Consider the following 26,829-nt stretch of genomic DNA (forward strand, 5'->3'; position numbering starts at 1 on the left):
TTTTATCAGAGTAATTTATTTGTTTATACTTGTTATGATTAATACATTTGGTTTTATGCTTTCTTCTGTTTCATTAAATAGGTAAGGAGTGCCTAACTTTTCCTTTATTTCAAGTAATCTCAAAAGAACTAGAAATAGTACATGACAACTTTTTAACACTTTTTTTAACATCTTTATTGGAGTATAATTGCTTTACAATGGTGTGTTAGTTTCTGCTGTATGACAAAGTGAATCAGCTATACGTATACATATATCTCTATATCCCCTCCCTCTTGCGTCTCCCTCCCACCCTCCCTATCCCACCCCTCTAGATGGTCACAAAGCACTGAGCTGATCTCCCTGTGCTATGCGGCCGCTTCCCACTAGCTATCTATTTTATGTTTGGTACTGTATATATGTCCGTGCCACTCTCTCACTTCATCCCAGATTAGCCTTGCCCTTCCCTGTGTCCTCAAGTCCATTCTCTACATCTGAGCCTTTATGCTTGTCCTGCCCCTAGGTTCTTCAGAACCTTTTTTTTTAGATTCCATATATATGTGTTAGCGTACGGTATTTGTTTTTCTCTTTCTGACTTACTTCACTCTGTATGAGTCTCTAGGTCCATCCACCTCACCACAAATAACTCAATTTCATTTCTTTTTATGGCTGAGTAATATTCCATTGTATATATGTACCACATATTCTTTAACCATTCATCTGTTGATGGACACTTAGGTTGCTTCCATGTCCTGGCTATTGTAAATAGTGTTGCAATGAACATTGTGGTACATGACTGTTTTTGAATTATGGTTTTCTCAGGGTATATGCCCAGTAGTGGGATTTCTGGGTCGTATGGTAGTTCTATTTTTAGTCTTTTAAGGAACTTCCATACAGTTCTCCATAGTGGCTGTATCAATTTACATTCCCACCAATAGTATATGAGGGTTCCCTGTTCTCCACACCCTCTCCAACATTGTTTGTAGATTTTTTGGATGATGGTCATTCTGACTGGTGTGAAGTGATACCTCATTATAGTTTTGATTTGCATTTCTCTAATGATTAGTGATGTTGAGCATCCTTTCATGTATTTGTTGGCAATTTGTATATCTTCTTTGGAGAAATATCTATTTAGGTCTTCTGCTCATTTTTGGATTGGGTTGTTTGTTTTTTTCATATTGAACTGCATGAGCTTCTTGTATATTTTGGTGATTAATGCTTTGTCAGTTGCTTCATTTGCAAATATTTTCTCCCATTCTGAAGGTTGTCTTTTCATCTTGTTTATGGTTTCCTTTGCTGTGCAAAAGCTTTTAAGTTTCATTAGGTCCCATTTGTCTATTTTTTGGTTTTATTTCCATTTCTCTAGGAGGTGGGTCAAAAAGGATCTTGCTGTGGTTTATGTTCTAGAATGTTCTGCCTGTTTTCCTCTAAGAGTTTTATAGTGGCTGGCCTTACATTTAGGTCTTTAACCCAGTTTGAGTTTATATTTGTGTATGGTGTTAGGGGGTGTTCTAATTTCATTCTTTTACATATAGCTGTCCAGTTTTCCCAACACTGCTTATTGAAGAGGCTGTCTTTTCTCCATTGTATATCCTTGCCTCCTTTATCAAAGATAACATAACTTTTTAACATTTTATGATATAAATTACCACAGAAATTTGACATAAGAACTGACATGAATTTCATATCAATCTCTAATATATGTGAAGTTTTTATACTTTTAAAAGTACTCTCATAAATACTATCTCTTCTCATTCTTATTATTGTTATTTTATCCCCATTTTACACCTGATGAATTCAAGAGTTCAAGAGGTTTATTGACTTTTTTTAACATCTTTATTGGAGTATAACTGCTTTACAATGGTGTGTTAGTTTCTGCTTTATAACAAAGTGAATCAGCTATATGTATACATATATCCCCATATCTCCTCCCTCTTGCATCTCCCTCCCACCCTTCTTATCCCACCCCTCTAATCAGTAATTATGAAGTGGAGAACCAAATGCCTTTTTTATTTTTTAAAAAGAAAAGCCAGGACACTTTCATTCATTCCACTCTACCATAATCAGGAGCAAGTGTTGGGCCAGGAGCATAGCTGGTCCTCATCCTGCCTCTTACCTTAACACATGTGGTCACTGGTCACCCTTAAGCCTTTGCTCTAACCTCAGCCTAAAGGGGAGGCGTCACTTCCTCTGATGGCTGAGCTTGGCTCAGCCAGGCACTTTTCTCTCCCTCTCCGAGTGTAACTGTTGCTCACAGAGAATGTCTCCTGCTTGGTCCCCAGGTGTTGAGTTCATATGTCTTTGAGTTCAAGTTCTAACCATGTGGGTGGGTGGGTGGGTGCCTGTCTGGGTCCAGCATTTCCTGTGACTAGATAAGTCAACCTGTCTGAGTAGGTGATTCTAAGAATACAGCTTGTCTACAGGTGTAAATCACTTTCTTCACAATCAGATTTGGTAGTAATAAAGGCAATATTCTGTTCTCCAAACTACCTAACTCTTGGGTTCAGAATTTAGGCAAAAAACAGGTGTGTTATTTTGAGGGACTCTCTTCAACCTAAGTGATGATATGTGAAATAATCTGAATCCTCTTACTTAATTTTAATTTTGTGGGGAAAATGACCTGCAGTACACTTTAACTACTCTGACACTATTATCTCATCTGCAGTCACAAATGTTGGCTCTGGGAAAGTTTTCTCCACCGGTTCAAAAGTAGGTCAGCAAAAGCTCACAGTGATTGAAATAATTTGAGGGGAGGAAGATTATATTTAGTTGATCCTTCAAACAAAGGCAATCCATTAAGTCAGCTAAGCCATTTAAGGAAGAGTTTGGGGGATGAGATGATAATACCAGAGTAGGAATATTCTGTAATGTCATCTCAATGTCTGTTTAGGTCAGAATTTAAAAGTACAGAGCTTTTTGAAAATGAAATATACACACCCATGCGTTCTGGTCTTCCCAAATCAGAATATGGAAAAACAAGATAGAAATGCTTACATTCAACAAATATTTAACCAGTGTCAATTACATGTAACAAACTGAAAAAGGAACACAATATAAATCAGATATGGGGCTTCCCTGGTGGCGCAGTGGTTGAGAGTCCGCCTGCCGATGCAGGGGACACGGGTTCGTGCCCCGATCCCGGAAGATCCCACATGCCGCGGAGCGGCTGGGCCCGCGAGCCATGGCCGCGGAGCCTGTGTGTCCGGAGCCTGTGCTCCGCAACGGGAGAGGCCACAGCAGTGAGAGGCCCGCGTACAGCAAAAAAAAAAAAAAAAATCAGATATGGACACTGAGCACAAAGAATTTATCCACTAAGAGAGGAAATATAGCAAGCACATACAATTCTAAAATACAAGGTAATTTGCCTTTAAAATGTATAAAGGTCTTAGGGATTTGGAGAAAGGAGGTGCAGCTTCCATTCCTGGTGGAAGAGGGTTCAGTGGTTACAGAAGGGAGAGAGGAAGTGGCATCACAGCCGACCTCTACAGAACGGGTGAGATGATTTGAGGTGGAGAGTTGGAGGAATCCGAGAGAAAATCTTTAAGTCAGAGTGAGCAGCATTAATACAAGTAAGGGGAACTTTTTTTCTTAGTTTGCAATAAGACAAAACAAGCTGTAACAGAAACTCTTGGTACATGGAAGGACTGCCAATCTAAGTGTGCGAAATTATGAACCAAAATAAGCACAGCTCCACTTCTGTGGAACCTAGTGTTCGTGAGGGGATGAGAAACGAGGGTTAGATGGGTAGATTGGGGCCAGTTTACTGAGGACTTTAAATATCAAGTTAAAAAGTTTGTACCACCTATGCTTTACACAAAAGGGAGCTATTGAGGTTTTTGAGCAGGTTGGTGACTAAAAACAGTATTGTTCCTGCAAAAAAAAAAAAAATTAACCTAGCAAGAGTTCATACGAATAAAGAAGAGGTGAGAGGGGCCACAGCCAAGGCTATAGTAAAGACTAAGGTCATTAATGCCAGTATGGAATGCTTCAGTGGCAGCCGGATTGGTGAGAAGTAGAGAGAAGTGAGAGATGTTATAGAATGAGACAAAGAGGAGTGAACAACAGACAAGAGATGGAGTGTCAGGGAAAAGGAGCTGGTGGAGGGAAAAGAGAGATGTTTCCCTCTCTGAATACACCATCGATGATTTACCTTCTCTCTCTTCTGAACACATAACGTAACACCTGAAAATGAAGCTCTGAGCATGCTTCTTAAATTAATTAAATGTCACTATGTTCCCTAGTTTTATGAGGCCCAAGTGTCTCTAGCATCATAAGAATTTCCCAAGAGGAAAAAGCCCAGTGCCTTCCTGGGGAGCCAAAGTCACCTACCTTCCTGGCATCCAGCCCGCTGGCCACGGACTCTGCCCTCATGCCCATTCTTCACTTTCTAGTTCACTCTGTGTTTAAACAGAGTCAGCAAGAATCAGGATACATCTTACATTCCAATTTCCCCAGGAGTAATTGTACTTCACATATTTTTTAATAGGTGTCTCATAATGGCAGTTACCTTCCAGTTGGACCTACCCGGGAGGATGGAATCTTACTGACTACTAGTATTGTATTTCTCTAAGTCAGTTTGTCAGGCGCAGGGGTTTACCACTTGATAAAGCTGCAGTTCATTTGTCACTACCAAGTAGCACATCAGTTTATTATTTGTTTACCAAAGTAGGCAAAACAAACTGCAACAGTCATAGCACATGGATGGAATGCTAACCTAACCACTGAAAGTATTTCTTTTTAATACAAAAGAGCATCCTAGTAAAGGAACCTTCTCCAACTGTGCCACAAACAAACAGAGTGAAGATAACAAGCTTAATACTAACCATGCAGCCCAAGAACTGATTTCCTGTCTGCTCATTTTTGTCACTGACTTCCATTTTTCTAGATTTCCCAACAGACAGCCATTACTATTAAATGGTGATCATTACTGTTAATGACTGCCTAATGTAGAAATGGGTTATTATTATTAATTTGAGCTCACGGAGCATAACTCTGAGATCCAAAGAGGTTAAGTAACTGACACCACTCACAGATGGTGTCACGTCCCCTGATTTATTAAAAAAAAAAAAAAAACTAAAAGTTTATTTTTAAATTTCTCATTTTTTCATTGCACTGATTTGTCAGCTCCCATCACTTGTTATTTTCCTCCACATTTCTAAAGATTTCCCACAAAGAAGAAAATTGCATTACCTGCATTTTCAAGAAAGCACAGAAGAAGTGAATCTGAAGTTTCTTTCATTATGTTGTGACGTTTGACGTTTGGAGTTGACGGTTAGAAGTAGAGTGCAGGTGTTTATAAAAAATAGAGAGACCTGGAACATGGGTGTCTAGAATGGTCTTATTCTGCATATCACAGAGTGGGAGCAGGCATTACTTATACCACAGAAACCCTCCCTAAGTTACTCAAAGTGCAGAACTTTTCTGATAATAGCATGTGTGGTCCCATTATCTCTGAAGGGGCTGGCATAAAAGCTGCAATTTATTTTAAAAAATGAATAAATACTTACAATGAGCTGGGCACAATGTCCAGTGGAAAAGTACACCCAGTCCTATCAAAAGAGACACTTTATGCACATGGGCCAGTATTGTCTCTCTCATCACTCAATGATGAAGGAGAATGATTTGTGTTCGTAAAGAACATCATGGTACTGGGAACAATTTTTTTGTTTAAAAGAGGCATTTCTTTGTAAAGGAAAATAAGGTTCACCTTTGAATGACTTTCTGGGTTTTTTAACCCTCTCTTGGGTGGAAGCAAAAGAGGAGGTAGGTGAAGGATAAAGAAGAATGGAGCATTTTTTCTGATCCAGGCAATGATTAAAAAATGTTTATGTTAGTTATGGAAATGTTTGTTCAAAGTCTTTTTGTTTTGTTCCAGTGTTTAACATTTAATAGAAATCCATGTTATTCATGTGACCATAGGGATCTCATTTCTATAGCAAATTCTTTCTGTTGAAATAGTTGACAATTTAGAACATCTCAGACTTTTAAAACAATTATTTTTAATTTTGCAAGCATGATAGGGATTAATGCATGACAGTCCAACTAAAGCTTTGTTTTGTCCTCAAGACTCATGGATCAAACAATAGAATGACTTTCTGTGGCCATTCTTCCTGCAGCTGAGAAGGATGAGAGGTGCCTTTGGCTCATGGACAATCTGTCTGGAAGCCTCTAGCCCGCGCCGGGTGCAACACTCTCATCAATAGATGTCTGGACTCCAACTGGATGCGTGGGTGGTAGTACCAACACCTCATCTTGATGGAAGAGCCCCACAATGCCATTACCAAAGGTAACGTTTTAATAGCAATCAGACACATCACTCTTCTCTAAAACGTCACTAAGCTTCCATCAAACTGCGTATCACCTGCCTTAGGAGCACATACCAGATATCCTTTGTGCTCCAGCCACTTAGCCTTCCTTAGAATTGTGACCAAAATGCATGTTTTAACCTCTGGCGGCTGCTGACTTTGCCTGGGTTTCTTGTCCTTGCTTATCTTGTCACAGGAACAAATTTTCAGGCTGAGAAACGGTGACAGTCCCCATCAGTCATGGACCTTGGCTTCTCTGTGCATGATAGTTGCATGAAAATCCATTCACAGAAGTCTGGTTGGTGGGGGATCATGACACTTGGTAAGCAGAAGGAAAAAAGACTTTGTGTAGGAATACACATTTTTGATAAAGCAGTCCAACTCTTGTGACACAGAAGAAAGTGTGGCACTTTTTGCAGAAGTGGGTGACACAGGATTTGGGGGAAAATCAGAAATACAGAATCAGTTCATGATGGCTAAACCAAGGTCAAAGCATTAAAAAAACAGAATTTATTGACTTCTTGGTGCTAACTTCAGAGAATGAAGCAAGGGAAAGATATAAGTACACCTCTTTTTTTTACTTGAAAAGGAATACATGTAATTTGGAGTGGAAGCCAAATAGGAATTAAATTATCATGTCCTTCATAGAGAAGACAAAGACATTTAAGTGAAGTAAACAGGATATAAATAAAACTTAAAAATCATGAAAAGTAATGAATGGTACAAATATCTAAAATCTTGCCATCAATAAGAATTTACTGAACATCCAATAAGTTTAAGGCATCATGCTATGTTTGTACCAGGAAAAATAATGTGAGGGAAGGCTAAAGTTTCCAAAGTCCTGAAAGCCTGAGATTGCATCCCATCTGTGCTCTTACTAGAGAAAGCAAATAATGACACTATCCCTGAACTTAGATTCCCTCATATAATAATTGAGAATAATATTTACCATTGGCCCTATTGTGGGAATCAAAACAATCTATTAATCATTTATTTTATTAGTTTAATTAATACTTATAGAGCACCATCTGTTCATTTGGATCCATTCTGGGAATTCAGAATAATATGGTTAATAAAAAAGACAAAACTCCTTGCCCTCAAAGGGCTTAAATTCTGGTGGGAAATATGGTCAATAAACAACATAATCATAAATGTATGGTAGACAGCAAATAGTGCTAAGTGATAAAGTAAGTTGGTATTGAGGGATAGAAAAGGTTTGGTAATATGAAAATTTATGTAGGGTGGCCATGGAAAGCCTCACAGAAACTGTGAAATTGGGGTAAAGGAATAAAGATAGTGAGAAAGTGAGTCATGTAGATATCTGGGTGAAAATTCAAACAAGAATTTTATTGGATTTGATGTACTGATTCTAAAAATTTATCAATATATGAGAAAATGAAGAGCCAAATAGTCAAATGAGTAAAAGAAAAAGTGGAGATTGTCCCATTGTCTACTGAAACTTGTAAGACTAGGGTAATTAAAAATATCATGTCGGGCTTCCTTGGTGGTGTAGTGGTTGAGAGTCCGCCTGCCAATGCCGGGGACACAGGTTCGTGCCCCAGTCTGGGAAGATCCCACATGCCGCGGAGTGGTTGGGCCCGTGAGCCATGGTCACTGAGCCTGAGCGTCCGGAGCCTGTGCTCCGCAGTGGGAGGGGCCACAACAGTGAAAGGCCCGCGTACCGGGGGGAAAAAAAAAAAATCATGTCCTGCAGAGTTAAACAAATAAGCAAAATAAAAGGCCCCAAAAGAGATCCACACTTATGAAGGCTGGACTTAGGATCATTCTAGATCATGGGGAAAAGCATGCACTGTCCAAAATCTGTTAGGGAACTGGTGGTTATTCACATGGAAAAAAAAAAAAAGAAAATGACTTTCCTATATAATACTAGATATAAGAACCAATTCTGAGCTAAATTGAGATCAAAAGTTAACAACAAGTTTGAAAATTTAGAAAGACAATATAATTTTTTTTTTAATTCTTGGGTTCCAAAAGATTTCTTAAACATATTTTAAAAAGCACAAAACATGAAGAAAAATGACTGGTAAATCTGACTGTTAAAATGTAAAACTTCAGTCCTAGGATAAAAGAAAGGCATAAACTCAGAGGAGATATTTATAATACATAAAACCAACAAAGGAATGGAGTCCAGAATAAACATTTACATACAAACATGTGTATAGACACATAAACATATACTCATTATATATATATGTACATATAAATACACACAGGTGACATATGTGTATATGGGTGTATGTATGTATGTGTATGTATCACATAAATCATTAAAAGTTACAAAACAGCCAGCTGAAAAATGAACAAAAGACTAAAGCAGAAACTTTACAAAATAGAAAACAGGAACAGCCAGTAAAATTTTACATACCTTATAAATAAAAACTTAGGCTCTGTCAATATCAAGGGCCAGGAGATGTCACTATTGGTCACTATTGGTAGAAGTGTAAATTGGTACAACCACTTTGGAAATGACTTTATCAATATCAGCTAAAGTTAATAATCACATACCTCTTACACTGTGATTCCACTTCTTGCAAAAGTTACACATGAGCAACAGGAGGTATATACAATATTCCATGGCAGCATAGTTTATAATATCAAAAAACTCAACATCTGTTAACACAAGTGTGCTGTTTTTATACAGTGGAATACTACACAGCAGTAATAATTAATGAAAAGCAATAAAACATAACAATACAGATGAATCTCCAGAATATAACATAACATGGAAGCAGATTGTAGAATACGTATATCTATTTACATAAAATTCAGAGCAAGCAAAACCAAGCTACAGGGCAAGAGGAAGTGGGATCTGGAAGGGCCATTCAGAACCTTCCAGCATCACTAGTTATTTATTCTCTGTTTCTTATGTTGGTGAGAGAGTATACCCGGGTCCACAAAATTGTTATTCTTTCCAATTTACACATATGCTCTATTATTATGTATCTCTTCGCTATTTACTTGAACCAGTATTTTTGAAAGAGTGAATATCAAGTGAAATGAGAAGAGAATGAGTGTATTTTGGTTGTGAAGGGGAAAATATCTCTCAGGATGTAGGTATAGGGATGCTGAAGCAATTGGAGGCTTTTATTTTCCTTGCTTTGTTGTTACCTTGGGAAAGATTAAGGATGTCTCATTACTGATGATAAGGATCCAGTAAAGAATTTTAAGACACAGAAGAGAGAGGAGCTATTCAATAATATTAGCATCTTGGGAAGACAAAAGAGGCAGATAATTCAAAGCACAGTGTAGAGGTGGTGGTATTGAGAATGAAGTAGACAGTTCCTGGAGGAGGGGATGAAAGTGGTACAGACAAATGGTGTGAGCAACAGGGAACTCTGCTCGATATTCTGTAATAACCTAAATAGGAAAAGAATTTGAAAAAGAATAGATACATGGATATGTATAATGGAATCACTGCTATACACCTGAAACTAACACAACATTGTTAATCAACTATACTCCAATATAAAATAAAAATTAAAAAAAACAATTTAAAAAAAGAGCTTGTGGAAAATAGACTTTGCAAACAGAATGTGCACAGCACCGGGCCCCATCCTGAGGATGCAGAAAAGGAACAGCTGGGTTTCCCATAGACACAGAGGTGGAGGAATACCCATGGATGTGAGTGTAGTTGATGATGATGGGCAAGAGGTCCCAAGAGTTAAGTAGGAGACTGAGAAAGAGCCCAGGAAATCAGCGACGGGCATGCAGATGTGTGAAGGGAGAGATCAGGAAATGGTCAACCGTGAAAGCAGGGACATGGCAACGGCTGGGGGGGCATGAACTGTAGTACAGGGATTAGCTCTGAGGAAAGATAAGCTTAGGCTACTGAGTCAGAAATCTTTTATTCCATTAAAATTAAAAGTGATCTGAAGTAAACATAGGGGAAAGTCACCTTTCTTCAAATCCAGATGTTAAAAGTGAGTGCTCATATTATTCTCTGTCCTTAGAGAGAGATTTTAAATATTTCTTCATGTAAAATATCCTACCTATTATTTTAATTTTCTAAAAATAAAACTGTGCAAAACGCTTTGCATGGAAAAAAAAAAAAAACCATTGAATTGAGGAAGTTGCACAAAAGTAGGGATGCCCGGTGTCCTTTCTGCCCTCATAACCCTGCTATGTCTATGGACTTGAAATTTAAATGTCAAGAGGATTCAGCCACCATCTCCTCACCTGTCTAAATGGAAACTATTCCATTTGAACCTTGGTTTTCCAGGAAAAGTAGGGGGATTGACACAGCTGCTTGAATGATCATTTTAATAAATATCAATAAGCTGTTCTGGTGATGTCTTCAATAGGCTTTCACATAAAAAGGAACTTGAAGAAATGAAAATGATGGAAATAAAGTAGCCTGATGCCAGGGATTGGAAGAATTACTTTAAAAAGCCCCAAATTCTGAAAAACAGTCAGTGTGCCTATTGACCTGTCTGAAAAGGTACATATGGGCTGCTCCCTCTTGCTATGCTAGAAACTCTCATAACTCCAGAGCTGTAATCGTCCTTAAAAATGGCACATGAGGGGGCAATGACACCATGGTCCAGTCTGGGTGCTGATCAAGGGCTGATCGATCTTATCCCTTTGTTCCTCAGAGGGTCCCCTGTACGATATTGCATGTCACTGTTACAACCATCCATCTGAGCCACTTAATGCTCAATTTAACTCAGGAGGTGGTAAATTCTCTTTGGTCAGTTAATGACATCTGAATGAGTCATCTCTCCCTTTGGGGTATTTTTCTCTACCAACTCTGTGAAGAGAACCTGTCCTTGGCATCATTAAACCCAAGAGAAAGGGGATTTAACTGCACTGGGTACTTAAAAACAAAAGTTTAATGGATAAGCTAGTGGCACAAAAATAACAAACTTGCCATTGTTTATTCACTGAAAGAGACCCCAAAAATTGTTGGCTTTATCATCAAGGTTTGCATCCAAGCACAGAGTATCTTTTTTTTTTTTTGAGTCTCATTTTTTTTTAAGTATATTCCATTATCAGTCCTCTAAGTGGGACTACAGCTCCTAAGGGGAGGTGACATGGAAAATGGACTCTGAGAATATGCACACACTTACGAGATTTACAGAGTCAAAGAGAAGTCTCATTCTTACCTTCTGTCTATATTACTAAAGCGAGAAGATATGCAGATAGGGAAGACATGCTAAAGGACACATATTTATGTATTAATAGTTATTAATGTTAATTATCTAGACTCCAAGTGTTCTGGTATTTCACTTCTAATTAGGATGTAAGAAGTCACAAGAAAAATATTTTAAAAAATTGTACTTGTTCATTTTACAATTTTAAATGGTTCCAAACAGACAGGGTGGAAGATTTGGAGAGTTAAGAAGGGGTCTGTCTATCCATGAAGTCATGTAGTCACGGGGACTCAGGCTCTGTTGCTTTCAGGACATGTGTTTTCCATCTGGTTAGGGGATAGGAAAAGTTCACAAAGGAGTAGGTGTGGAAAAACGGAAGTGGCACTCATCACTTCCACTCCTGTTTTGTTGCTTCCATCTAACAGCAAGGGAGATGAGGAAATGCAGGCTGCTGTGTTCCCAGAAGGAAGGGGAGAAGACAAACTTCTGGGAGCAGCTGGCTTTTGCCACAGAAGAGAAGCCGAGAGAAGACTGAGATATAAGAGAAAGAAAGTACCTGGGACTTGAGATTCTGTTGCAGTTGAAGACATAGGTGGGGATAAGGAAGAGTTGAGAAAGTTAGGTTGAGACTAGAGGGAAATAGATTTGAGGCTAAGATTTCAGAAGCAGAATAAATCAAAGCCAATGTAAGGATCAAGATTTGGGTGTGGAGTGTAGAGCATACGCTGAGGAGGAGAGAGTTGAATTCAGCAGCAGGAAAATAATAGCCAGCATGTGCTGGGCATTTGCCATGTGCAAGATGCTGAGGCCTTAGCTTGTATTGATTCTCAAAACAACCCTATAGGCTGGAAGAATTATTATTGTCATTTTATAGATGAGGAAAATTAGGCAGAGAAAAATATCAATTAATGAAATTACCAGAATGTTTAAACCAGAATGTTTAATGTAAACAAGGCCTGGACTCCTAACCAGTGACTATACAATATGTATAAGAGAGCAGGACCTCAGTTAGAAAAGATATGTATACATATAAAATGGTGGCCAATTAATGACAATGCTACTCATTGAAACATACATACAAGCAAAAATTGTGCATTTCAGTTTTAATCTGAGGTGTGACTAAGACTATACTTTAGGGTGGTAGTAGACAATTTTTAAATTTGGACTCTGGGGAATAGCAGCTAACATTTTAATTGCTTATCTAAAGCATTAATTTTCCTAAGCTATAATCCTCTGGAGTTTCATGAGTTTGAATGAAGAATTTATGAATGGATTTTGTTTTGTTTTAGGTTTTTGTTTGTTTTGTTTTAACTCCTCCTATTCTCTTTATCATTTAAAAGACAACCGATGATAAAATAATTATAAATCACCATTGATGATATACAATGTATAAAAATGTAATTAGTGACAATAACAGCTTAAACGGGGTAGAAAGCAGTATAGAAACAAAGTTCCTATATTACTGAAATTAATTTGAGATTAACCTGAACTATATTGTTATAAATTAAGATGTTAATGGTAAACCCAGGCCAAACAATAAGAAATATAAATATGAATAAGTGAAATAAAATGGTACATTAGAAAACTAGTTTACATAAAACAAGGCAGTAATAAAGAAACAGCAGAATAAAAATGAAGCACATAAAGAGAACAAATAGCAAAATGACTGGTATAAATCCTAACTTATTAGTAATTTCATTAAATGTAATGAGAAAATTATACATCGGAGAATAGCAGAATTGATTAAAAAGCAAATTTAAACCGACTATATGTTGTCTATAAGAGACATACTTTAGATGCAAAGACAAAAATACTAGTTTGAAAGTAGAAGGATAGAAAAAGACGCTGTGTGCATACAATGACCAAAAGGGAGCTAGAATGGTCTCAGTAATATCAGACAAAATAAACCTTAAGAAAAAAAATGTATTATGTGACACAAATGATATAACAGTAAAAGGGTCAATCCATCAAGAAGACATAACAGTTATAAACATATTCATCCAAAAACAGAACCCCAGAATACCTGAAGAAAAACTGAAATTACTGAGAGGAAAATTAGCTCAACAATAATAGTTGGAGAATTTGATACCCTAATTTTTCAATTAAAGGGTTTTGTGTGTGAGTGCATGTGTGTTTTTATTTGTTTTGTTTTTGTCCTTAAGTAGAGCTTCCCACTCCAGTCAGCTACTACCACAAACTCAGTAACTTAATATAGCAGTCATTTTATTTGATATCATTTATGAGTTAGGAATTCAGGCAGGGCTCAGCTGGGTGATTCTTTTGCTCCACATGGTATGTACCACAGTTGTTCAGTGATGCTCAGCTGGAAGCTGGTTGCTCTGGAGGCTGAAAGATAGCCTCACTGCCATGGTCTAGGGAAAACTTCCCAGTCTGGGAAGATACCACATGCCGCAGAGCAGCTGGGCCTGTGAGCCATGGCTGCTGAGCCTGCACGTCCGGAGCCTGTGCTCCACAACGGGAGAGGCCACAACAGTGAGAGGCCAGCGTACAGCAAAAAAAAAAAAAAAAAAAAAAAAAAAAAAAAAAAGAGCGAAAAGAAAAAAAAGACAGTGAGTTTGATACTGAAATCAACTCTACTTTGAACATGAGGAATGGGACTCATGAGGACATATAATTTGTTCAGAGTCAGACAGTTTGAAAACAGCAGAGCTAGAAGTCAAACAGGTAGTCAGACTCCAAAACCCACGCTCATAATCAAAGACGTAATTTCTCCTCATTGTACTTTACGAATGCATAAAGCTGAGTCCCAGGCATGGTACAGAATACAGTAGGAAAAAATCGGAGAAAATTTGGAGAATGCTGGAAGAATGGAAGATATCAGAGAAGTCGTCAGTGAAAGATATCCCTAATTCAATTTTTTAAATAAACTTTTTATTTTAAAAGATTTATTTTTACAGAAAAATTTCAAAAATAATACAGTTCCCATATATCCCACACCCTTTTTACCCTATCATTAGTATCTTACTAATGTTAAGATATACATACAAATTAATAAAATGATGATAGATTTATCAAAGCATGGTGGATTTTGCCTCTTCCACCCCATGAATTTATTCCTTTATTATATCCTTTATTTACATCAGTATCAATATCAATTTTATATGTTGCACTATAATCCAATACCACTTTATTTCCTTTCTCAAATTGTTCCATATTTGTCCATTGGGAGTTCCTCCCATTGGTTTTTGTGTACATTTGACATACACCCACCCTTGTGTTGGTTGTTGTTCATGTTTTGTTTTGAGCACATTCTTGTATTCTGGCACCGCAGGATACTTCAGGCTCATCTTATATACTTCGTGCCCTAGTCCTAGCATCAACAATTTCTCTAAGAAGCCTGGGTTTCCTTTATTAAATCAAGGTATTAGAGACAAAGATCTGAGTGCTAGGTGTGCTCATTGTTACTGGGATGACTTGCTTCAACACCTTTTCATCTGACAGAGGAAGAAAATATATGTGGGTATACTAACCCATGTATATACTCCTGTCTATAGATATTTCTGTATGCAACATCTAGATCTGTATTAAGCTAAAGATGAATTCATATTGATGTTTCCAATTCTAACCCATCATCACAAAGACTGTTTCAACCTCCTCTTTTGTATCGGTAAATTTCCACTCTGACACTCATAAATCTGCCTCTCACCATCCACCAACAACTTACTTAATTGTTCAGCTGTGGTATGCAAGTATAGTAGTATCAGAATTGTTAACCCATTCCTCATGGAAAATAGCTTTATCAACTAGAGTACAGTACTTGTGTATAATTGATTTTGCCTTTGATTTATAAAATTGACTAATTTCCCAAGGTATTTAGATCAGCACCTTTCTCCCCATACTCTCCAGTGAGATTTTTTCATAAATTTTTATACAATTAGATTCTTTTGTCATATTCTGTCCTATATACTGGCATCCCATAATTTCGTCAATGTTTTTTAAATGCATATGTTAAATTTTATTATTTTTATTGTAAAGTTCTATGGGTTTGGACACATGCATAGTGTAATATATCCGCCATTATAGTATCATACAAAATAGTTTCACTATCCTGTGCCCAAATCCCCTGTGCTTCACATATTCAACTTTCCCCACCCCAAACCCATGGCAGTTAGTGACCTTTTACCTTTACTATAGTTTTGCCTTTTTCAGAATGTCGTATAATTGTAATCATAAAACATGTGGTTTTAAGAATAAATAATAGGTTTAATTTTTAGTACAGTTTTAGATTTATAGATAGTTGAACAGATAGAACATCCTGTTACTCTGCACCCTTATCAGCAATTAAGTAGTCAGTGTTTCAGATTTTGGCTATTCTAAGATGTGCATAGTAGTATCTCGTTGTTTTAATTTGTAGTTCCCTAATGACATAGGATGTCGAGCATTTTTCATAATTGCATTTGCCATCTGTATATCTTCTTTGGCGAGGTGCCTTTTCAGATATTTCACCTATATTTTAATTAATTTGTTTATTTTGTTATTGTTGAGTCTCAAGTATTGTTTGTGTATTTTGAATACCTGTCCTTCATCAGATATATGTTTGGCAAATATTTTCTCCTAGTCTGCAGCTTGTCTCCTCATTCTCTTAACAGTGTCTTTGTCAAAGAAGTTTTTAACTTTAATAAAGTCCAAATTGTCAACGTTTTTCTTTCCTGGGTCATGCTTTTGGTGTTATATGTAAAAACTCATCAGCAAAGCAAGGTCTTTTAGATTTTCTTCCAGAAATGTTATTGATTTGTCTAATTCATGTTTTAATCATTTACAGTGCTTCAGTGTAAACACCTTCTTGTGTCACAGAAACTTTAGCACAAATTTGTTATAATACTCATATTAGTAGACTAGAAGTCTATAAAATAGTTTGAGCACTTAATGCAAGATAACATATATGGAAAATAGGCATGCTATGCTTGCAGAAATTACCTAAATACAGAACAAATTCAGCAGAAGCAAGAACTCAAAGTCAGAAGTGCCTAGGAACCATACAAACTTCTCCAAGAATCCCCAGAAATCCTGGGAGCACATTAAGCTGCCCCTTGTATGAGGAATGGACATTTAAGCCAGTTTAATTTGAAACTCAAAGGACAAGAAGACACTGACATTTAAGTTTGAGCAGCCAGTAGACCTTCTCTTTCTTACAGTTATTGTTACAAAAAAAGGACCCTTGTGAAAGTTTGCTAGAATGATTTCCTTTATCTTACTGAATTAGAAACCCTTGTAGAGAAACTGAGTATGTGAACTAGGGGTGTAATAAAATCCTGGAATTCCAATCTCATGTCTTATTCATCACTGCATGGAATAGATAGGCACTAAATAATTGTTTCTTAAATGTCTGCTTTGTGAATCCATTTATTTTAAAGAAACTGATCCTATAGAACAGACCTTCAGTAATGGAACAAAAAAGAATCTATTTTAGATACATCTTAACACAATTCTCCTAGAAACAGGATTTTCCATAGAAAGGTAATTTTATCTACCAGTAAAATTGTTAGATCATGATTGCCAGTGAACTTTAGCTACTTTAGAAAAATCAAATCATAACGTGTTTTAATAGTATCTTTAAATTAAGACTATTTCAGATCTTTATTCCTCTAGGAAATAAGTTTTCCGTAATTCTGCAGCAAGAATTCTATCTGTCAGCACACACCTAGCTAAGCCTTATTGCCCACAAATCTATTTATCTTTCAAGCACCTCTCCTACAGCAAACTCAAGGACCACTTATGGACAGGACATATTCAAACAGAAGACATTAGGCATTAAAAGAGATCAACACAGCCCTGGTGTTTCACTTACAGAATGTGTTACTATACAAAGAACAAATACCGTATATTTCCAGTGCCATTTTGTAAAGTACTCTCACATAAATTATCTCCTTTATCCTTATATATGAAGCAGGAAAAGCAAATGTGTTCCTATTTTTAAAGATTAGGAAACAAACACAATGAGAGCTAATTGACCTGACCAAGGTCACACGACTGATAAATCTTAGAACAAAATCCTTAGCCTGTATCTATTTTTTCCACTATATTCCTCTGCTCCAAAGAAACATAAAATTGCTAAGGGCATTGAATAAGAAATGCTGTTCACTTAGGTTATTTACCCTCAATTCCAGTAAAATCATGTAACAGAATTTCCAAACACTCATTCTCTTCAGAGGTTGCTCTGTACTTTTTTGAAGGGAATCAATAGTGATTTAAATTATGGTAAAACAATTTGTAGAAAGCCACTTTAGCAGGGAACATGAAAGTCTCAAAATTCTTCAGTAATAGAAAAATATTTAATATTCATAGACACACAGTAAAATATTCTACAGAAAATAATTAATAGCATCATGACAATGTGTCATGTTTTATTAGTTAAAAGCTATTCTGACTTGCTTTTGATACCTAGATTTATATATATTGATGGGTGGAATGATTCATAATGCCATTTTACTATTAAACTACCCAAGTTTCACTTCATATTTTTAAACTAAACAATTAATTTTGTCCATACGCACCCTCTCTGAACAGACTGACATGAATTTGTCTTTATTCTAATTATACATGCAAAATAAGTTACAGACTGCAACATAGCTGAGCTATGTGCTTACTGTTTAATATTTATAGGGCTCCAGCAATGATTAAGCAGCATTTACAACAAAAATCCCTGCTCCTCCAGGCATGTGAATTTCAGTGTTTTGATGGACTTTGTAGTCAAGATACCTGTTTCATGCTGACCAGCAGGTTAGCTCTGTGAATCTGCAAACCACGCTGCTGGGCCCCAAGGTCACGGATTAACTCCTCCTGCTATGCAATTAACTTTGCTTCATGTTATAGCCACTAACTGCGCTAGTAACTCCAGTCAACCACCTGAAAAACACACTCCCTTTGTTGCAGGGGGAAGGCAGGATGGATGAATCAGTACAAATTCAATTTTGCTACTGGAAAAGGAATTCAAAGCAACTGACAAATATGTAGCATGTTTATGAAAATCCACACACTCTAATAAAAGAAGCTCAGGGTCCTGCCTTTGTTGATTTCTGTTTTCATTACAAGTATTCTGGCATTGAAAACTTTATTTTTATTTTCTATTGGTATCATCAAATTCAGTTCAGTTTCTACCTTGGTGAAGAATAATTGCTAAGTGCACTTAAGAGAAGACTGAGAAACACGTGTGTGTGTCCTCCTGTCTTGCAAAGCTGTCTGGGTGGCCTTTGAGAACATCCTTGATGAATGACAGTATGTCTACAGAAGGAAGAGATGGCCAATTGAGGCACTCAGAACAGAGATATTAGGAAAGGGTCTGCCTTCAAATGTAGAAGGTAGTAAAGTTTTGGACAGATAAAAGTGCACGTACCTATCAAGGAAATACAGTCAAAAAAGGAAGGGAAAGAGGCAGGGGTAGACTCTGGATTTGAAATAGGTTATGGAATAATCCAGAATGGTATGTATACAAGAGCACCAGGTCAGGCTAGCAATGAGGGGAATGTAATTAGGAAAGAAGATGGGAAAAAGTTAATTCTTATATTATTTCTTCAAGCTAATCATTTAGGGGCAATGGGTGGGTTATATGTGTAAAGGGGGGAGGATTACAGAAATGAGGGTTGTACTAGTCCAGGAGTTAAAGCCTAAAATAGAGATGGAGAGGAAAGCAACTCAGAAAATATTATAAAGTTACTATTTTTTGATTACCTCTAGTAATCCTCACATCTAAATTCCAAAATTATTCTTCTATATCAAGAGAGAGAAAGAAAGAAATAGCACATGCCCTTGTGGACATGTGTTGTTTAAGTAGTGTACATATTCTTTTTCTTTATAATAAATTTATTTATTTATTTATTTATTTATTTATTTATTTGTTTATTTATTTATTTTTGGCTGCATTGGGTCTTTGTTGCTGCACACGGGCTTTCTCTAGTTGTGGGGAGCAGGGGCTACTCTTCGTTGTGGTGCACGAGCTTCTCATTGCAGTGTCTTTAGTAGTTGTGGCACTTGGGCTCAACAGTTGTAGCTTGTGGGCTTAGCTACTCCATGGCATGTGGGATCTTCCCAGACTAGGGATCGAACCTATGTCCCCTGCATTGGCAGGCGGATTCTTAATCACTGTGTCACCAGGGAAGTCCCCCACTCTGTTATTTAAAAACTACATTGCCAAGTGGTGGTTGTGCTTCTATAGCAATTATGGTGGTGATAGTAATGCGTGTGTGTGTGTGTGTGTGTGTGAGAGAGAGAGAGAGAGAGAGAGAGAGAGAGAGAGAGAACATGGAAGTGACAAAAAGGGAAAGGAGAGAACCCTTCTTTCTCCTCTCAAAGAGGAAAGAATTTTAATATGATTGGGTCAGATTCCAGGATATAGACGTGTCCACATATTTTAATCGGCAGAGTTACTCCACTAAAAATGTGAATCTTTTTTTCCTTTCTTGTGATCATGTCTAGGTAGGTATGGTGCCTGGGGCTTGCCTTTTCCTTTTCTTCTACCTGGTATGCTTCTTATTGGAAGAAAGAGATTTCCCACTTGAGCTTGGGGCTTATGTCACATGTTCCAGCCTAGTCTGTGAAAGTCTCACATCAAATCATTAATTAGTGGCCCAGCAAGTAATACATTCAAAATATTATTTCCCTTTTACCATCAGTCCCTGAAGAAAGGGAGATTCTATGGGAACAGGGACAGAAACCCTACAATATGCCTTAAAACCCAACAGTGTGAAGGAGAATTCTCTCCAGAAACTTTCCTCCAGAGAAATACATCTTCCTCCTACACTTTGAGATGGTAGTGAAATAGCTGGAAAATTAGAATTAAATATCCTCCAGACACAAAAAATATGGCCTCTAATAGCCAGAAAAGATCAGATGTGAAATTGTGAATTTGGAGAGATGTCAGTGGTAAGCAATTACTGAAAATGGAGAGGAAAGTGTGTTTCCGGGAGAACATGATTAGTTTACGAAGATCTGACTTCAAAGCTGATTATACATCGTAGCATGTGGATGGATGGTAGGGAATGGGAATTGAGGGTCTTTGGGTGGAGGGCCCAACCCCTAACCAGTGTGTATCCCATGAGAGCTGGGAGAACAGAGGGGAAGTAAGGCAGGGAAAAGACAATGTTTTTTGTAAAGGATACAAATCCATATTTCCAAGAAATAACAAGAGCCCATTTATGTTAGGAAAGCAGGTAACTAAAGGATTATTTCTTTATCTAAAAAATCTAGATCCCCACTGAAGAAACTAGGTGAAAATGATTCATTTCTCAATGGACAGTGGGGGGAGCCTAGAAGAGGAGGTATTTTTAAAAAGACCATCTGAGACCAAATGCTCGTAACACAATAAACTTTGTATTTGCTATGAGGGCACTTGGTCAGGCATTGTGTGATGCAAACACTGATGCACCACATCTCTCACACTGCGTTTTTGATGGTCCAGCTCCTCTCTCCCAGGATGTAGCCCTCTCAGCTCTCAGGACTTGAACGGTCGCAGCCCTGTTCCACAGTCTCCCTGACTCTGTGTATCACTTCAAAGTTTTGACCTTTGAGAACCTTCCTTGGGGCTTTGAAACTGGATTGAGTTTTGATCTAGGCTCTGTCTCTGGGAGACTGACCAGTAACAGATCAATGTTGGAGCTACATGTGGCCATTCTTTATTTTCCCACATAGATCAGATAAGCTGAGGAAGTCCCTCTGCAGACACAGAAAAAAATTCAAGTAAATATGCTCAATGAAGAAAAGATGAAAGTAATTTTGATCTTATTGACTACTTGATTTCATCCTGAGGTCCCGTCACTTTCCTCTCAACCTCTGTTTAAGATATGAAACATTTAACAAATGTTTCTGACCCTTTCGACCAAAACCATTCTAATTAATGATGGAACATGGTACAGGATCTTCCGTAGACGCTGGAAACCACAAAATTCTTTCCTTTGCCACTCAGTTCAATCATAAGACTATTACTTCTTCTCAAACCATAGAGCTTATCAAATCTGGGGGAAAATCATCACAACTTGGGTCAGTGGTTATAAATCATTCTTTGATCTTTCTAAAGTAATGAGACTAGTTTTGTGAATGACTTAGGGAAGTAATTTCATTGTCTTGAATTTGGTAATCTTTAAAAGTAATTAGGGAATTTCTCTGGAAGTGAGAACTGTTGTATCAGCAAATCAGCATCAACCCACAAATAAAAATTCCTTCTGAGACAAACCTAATGTTTTCCCTAGACTTAGAAGTTTCTGGATAAATTACAGTTTTTGAGTGAGCAATAGCAATAAGTACATTCTGGCATGTCCACTGGGTGGACTTTGAATTCTAGCACTCTGACATCCTGTATGCTCCTCCTAAAATCAGCTTTAGCTCAATAAACATCCTGTGTCAAAAATGAATAAACGCTTTCTTGATAATACTTCCATTTGATTTTAGTTTAAAAAAAACTTATTTTAAATTACTACTTAAAATTTTTCCACAATTCAGAACTTCTATATATTATTGAAAATTCATCCTTTCCCTTTTCTAACTTCACTCTGCCCCATTCCAAATAGTGGTCTCTTATAATGGTGGTATAGTAACAAATGTAATATTTTATGTCATTTGGCTTTTTTATATTCAAAATGTCCAGATATAAGGGGAAAAAATCACTACAGGACTTCAAATAAATCCTCCATGAGACAATTTTCCTGTGTCAATGAATATAGAAAAATCTGCCCTATTGTTGTGCAAACAGTGACTCTCCTCTAGCCTATAAATAGTGGAAAGGAAAATCTCAGAAAGGGTTTTCTAGTTCAGCTGGCTTCAGGCTAACTACCCTGCATGTCTTCTTGTTTACAACTGCAAGTACAAATGTATGATTTTTCCCCTTTTCGCTCAGAACGTTAGCTTTTTGGCTTATGGAATTAACCTCTGCCATGCATCTATGCTGTTTGCTTGTTGTTTCTATTTTAAACACTGAATCTGTTTTGCACTTTTTTACCATAAGGCTCTTAGAGTGTTATATAAACTGCTACTCCACGAATTTTCTTATTTCACATAAGGTAAATGTTAATTCCTCAACCAAATGTACTGATAGACACACTAGAAGCTGCGTATTCTACTGGAAACCTTTTGAACACAGATAGCTGTAGTAACCATGTTTCTAGCTTCTGAAACAAGCCTGATAATATGATCATATAGCAAACATGCATCTGGTAGTTTGCCTAAGTCTCCTTGCCTTGATCTCCTTTCTCCCTCATCACCCCCTTAGGAGTCTTCTTCCTGGGGTGTTTTCAAATACAAGCCAATCAATCCAAAGTTCACACACCAATGACTGCCTCTATTCAGTTCTCACACTTGAGCTCTGCCTTTATCACCAGACAACCAGGGACAGCCCCTGTGCCCCAGAGCCTGCTGAACTTAAAATAGTTAATACTAAACCTGCTTCCCTTTCTTCACCTGTCCCTTCCCAAAGAAACCACAGTAAATGTTCTCGCTCAGAGCTCCCGCTCTCTCTGCTCCGTGGTTTACCCTGGTGCTTTCCCCTGTGGCCTCCATCCTCTCTCCTCTTGGTTACTGGAAGTAATAAACTACCTTTTCAATGGAAATTGTTTCCTAATCTGTTGGCCTTACTATAACTCAAATTTCCTGTTAATACACTATATTTTAAAAGAGCAACGTAGTTGAAGACCAAGGGATCTCTTTTTATCTCTACTCACCAGTTGCCTTTCTCTATTACAGACCTTTTGCTTGAATTATTTGAATTATGTGATTCACCTATTAACCCATTACTATGTTTACATAAGACATGCTACAAAGAACTACGGCAACCCTGAGATTTAGTTGTACCCCAAAGTCAGGAAATGGAATTAAGTAACTCTTTTCACACCACTTTTACTTCTTAGGTCCTGAGAATTAGTCAAGAAATGAAAAAATGCTAATACCTCGATTTACAAGGCTAAAATAGATCTGTTTACTTTGTCATTCCTTCCCTATCTCCATTTGTTTGTTTTTTTACGTAAATTTTGCTGAAAGAAATCTGATGTAACCACTGTGACTAGTCTAGGAGGAGGGAAGCATGTAAATGTGGCATGCAAAATTGAACTTTTTCCAGTTAATATTTTTTTAGAAACTCTCTCTGATGTTTTTTGCTTCCCTTACCAAATTAGACTGAGTACTGCTCAATTATTTTGATGGAAATCTAATTCTTCAAGCCCAGGAGCATTTAATAATGAGATGAGATGGTCTCTAAGGTCCCAACCTGCTCTCAGTAACCCTCTGTCTTCTTATGAGGAGCAAACTGTCTCAGATGTCTTGCTGAGATTTAAGCCAAATCAGAACAATTTAGTTTGGGACTTCTCTGACAGTCTAGTGGTTAAGACTCTGTGTTTCCAATGCAGGGATGCAGGGGGTGCAGATTTGATCCCTGGTCAGGGAACTGAGATCCCACTTGAGCGTGGTGTGGCCAAAAAAAAATCTGCTAAAAAAATAACATCTAGTTCGCAGTGGTATGAAAAAGTGTCTTCTCCACTATGATCAATGTTCATTTCGTGATGCGTTCTCTAGGATATTTTAACTTTCTTTCAATTACACAGAATGTTTACTTATTAAGAAAAGAGGCATATGTTGGAGCACTGTGAAATAATCACCTCTTTGGGGTATTGAGACTAAGCCAACATAATTGTGAACACTCACAGTGATATATCAAAAATGAGGGTTAATTATTTGGTTGTAGATTTTCATAAGCCTCATGTATTTTTACAAATATCTTTCATTATTCTTTATCTGCACTGTTTTGAAGAATCTAAACTACTCAAAAGACATATAAACAGGTGCTTCTTTGAATGTTACGTCAATAACTTCCATCCACTCACCCTTAACATATACTGCAGCAAATGACTCAATTATTGTAGATTTAGGTGGTAGAATACGAGCTGTAAGCACAAGATCTCAGAGAAAAGGTAACTATTTAAAATTGGGTTGACATAAGGAAATGAAATCTCCATTTCCCATGATGTTTCAGGACAGGAAACAAACAGCCTTTGGTATTCAGGGGTAAACCATCTGATCAAGAGCTCAAGAGTTGATTGTTAAATTTTCAAGAAGTTTACAAGCCTGTTGTTTGACAGAAATGAGTTAGTAATTAAATTATGTAAACTTACAATCAAATAAATTGTACTAAATGCAAAGGCAATAAACACTCCAAACTTATCATTTCCCACTTATTCTCCTACTTTGTTCCATTACCTACGTTCTTGAGGCTGTTGATGTCTATTGTCTTTTGTGGTGAGAATACAACCTAACAGTGCTACCACATAGCTCTTTCCTTTCCATCTTCAGGAAAGCCATTTTGGCAGCTTCACATCAGCTATGGTGGGAGAATTCACACCACAGAAATCTGCAAATGCTACACCTCAGGGCTTGATTTGCTGTTTTGTTGATTATTTAGACATAGAAATTGTTGAAAAACACCTTTTTCACAGCAAAGGAAACCAAACAAAAACAAAGGAAACAAAACAAAAAGACAACCTTCTGAATGGGATAAAACATTTGCAAATGATATGATCAACAAGGGGTTTATATACAAAATATATAAACAGCTTATACAACTCAACATCAAAAAACCAAACAACCCAATTAAAAAATGGACAGAAGACCTAAACAGACATTTTTCCAAAGAGGACATTCAGATGGTCAACAAGCACATGAAAAGATGCTCAACATAATTAATCATCAAAGAAATGCAAATTAAAACCATAATGAGAAAAACAGTAAGACATCACCTCACATCTGTCAGAATGGCTATCAACAAAAGAACACAAATAACAAATGTTGGCGAGGATGTGGAGAAAAGGGAACCCTCATACACTGTTGCTAGGAATGTAAATTGGTGCAGCCACTATGGAAAACAGTATGGAGGGTTCTCAAAAGCTAAAAATAGTATTACCATATGATCCGGCAATTCCACTCCTGGGTATATATCCCCCCAAAAAAGTGAAAACACTAATTCAAAAAGATATATGCACCTCAATGTTCGTAGAAGCATTATTTAAAATTGCCAAAATATGAAAGCAAACTAAGTGTCCCTCAACCGATGAGAGGATAAAGAAGATGTGAGATATATATATGTGTGTGTGTGTGTATATATATATATATATATAACATATGTAAGTACATACATACAAGAGACTACTACTCAGCCATTAAAAAAGAATGAAATTTTGCCATTTGCAGCAACATGAATAGACTTGCAGGGTGTTATGCTAAGTGAAATAAGTTAGAGAAAGAAAAATACCGTGTTATACATCAATAAAAAAGCAGATTATACTTAAAAGTACTTTGTGTCTATAGCTATCATATTATAAATGGCACCAAAAATTAGAGCGAGTGTTGTTCCAGTGTGCAAAACTATTTTCCAATTCAAAAAAGTCTCTTATTGATGAACTACTGAAGTACATCCATTTTTGTTGTTTCACATTCACCTTACTCATTAATGTAAATGAAAGCTTTAATGAATATTCACTTTATAAATACACTTGGTAGGCAATTGCAACCATAGGTTGGTCATGGAAATAGTTTTTCAATAATGGATGGGAGCATTCTGTGAGATTGAATTTGCTATATGAAATTTACAGTAAAGTATTATATATTTGTCAACTGTTTGCTACACATCTTTGTAATCATTTAAAAAATAGTTCTCACTTCCTCTGAGACACAACTGGATAATAATTTAAGTGCTCTGAGGTAACTAAAGGAATTTGTGTTACTTTCCAGAATATCAACAAACCTCGCAAAAACATTTCTTGTGGCTTGAATGGTGAAGCAGTAAGGTCTTAATGTACTAAACCTTGCAGCACTGCAGGTGGGAATTGGATGAGCAGGAAGAGACTAGTAATGTCCACCTGCTATGTATTCCAGTATATTTACCCCCCCAAAATACTCTTTAAAGCAGTGAGGGGGAGACAGAGTTGGAACAGATGGAGCATAACTCTAGATGACTTATCTCTTTGCCCTATGCTCCCAGAGAGGTGCCTGTAACACTCTGTGCCCCTGGAATTCTGTCAGACTTGAGAGAAGAAACCAAATCTTCCCCAGCATTGCACTTGTACACAAAGCTTATACCACTGGTCTATAAGAAATCCCAGGAACGACCCCTGCCCTTCCATGAATGGAAAAGCCTGCACACCCTGGACTCTTCTACAAGAACCAAACTTAAGTTGAGAGCCACAGTGCCATATGGGTTGGGATCAGGGAGGCTGCATTGGAGCCAGTGTCTTCAAACATCTTGACCACAGTTTTCCAGGGCCCTCAGGAAACCCTAGTCTTCACGGCATGCTTCCAGGTAACTAGATCTGAAAGCATCACATACGGACAGGGCCAGAGGTCAATGCATTCATCATCTTCCACTCTCTCCTGTCCTAATTCTTCAGTGTTGTGATTCACCCAGCTTTGGGGGTTTGAGTATTGGGTGTTGTGACACTGTGTGGATG

Source organism: Mesoplodon densirostris, chromosome 12 (genome assembly GCF_025265405.1).
Source record: "Mesoplodon densirostris isolate mMesDen1 chromosome 12, mMesDen1 primary haplotype, whole genome shotgun sequence".
NCBI classification, from domain to species: domain Eukaryota; kingdom Metazoa; phylum Chordata; class Mammalia; order Artiodactyla; family Ziphiidae; genus Mesoplodon; species Mesoplodon densirostris.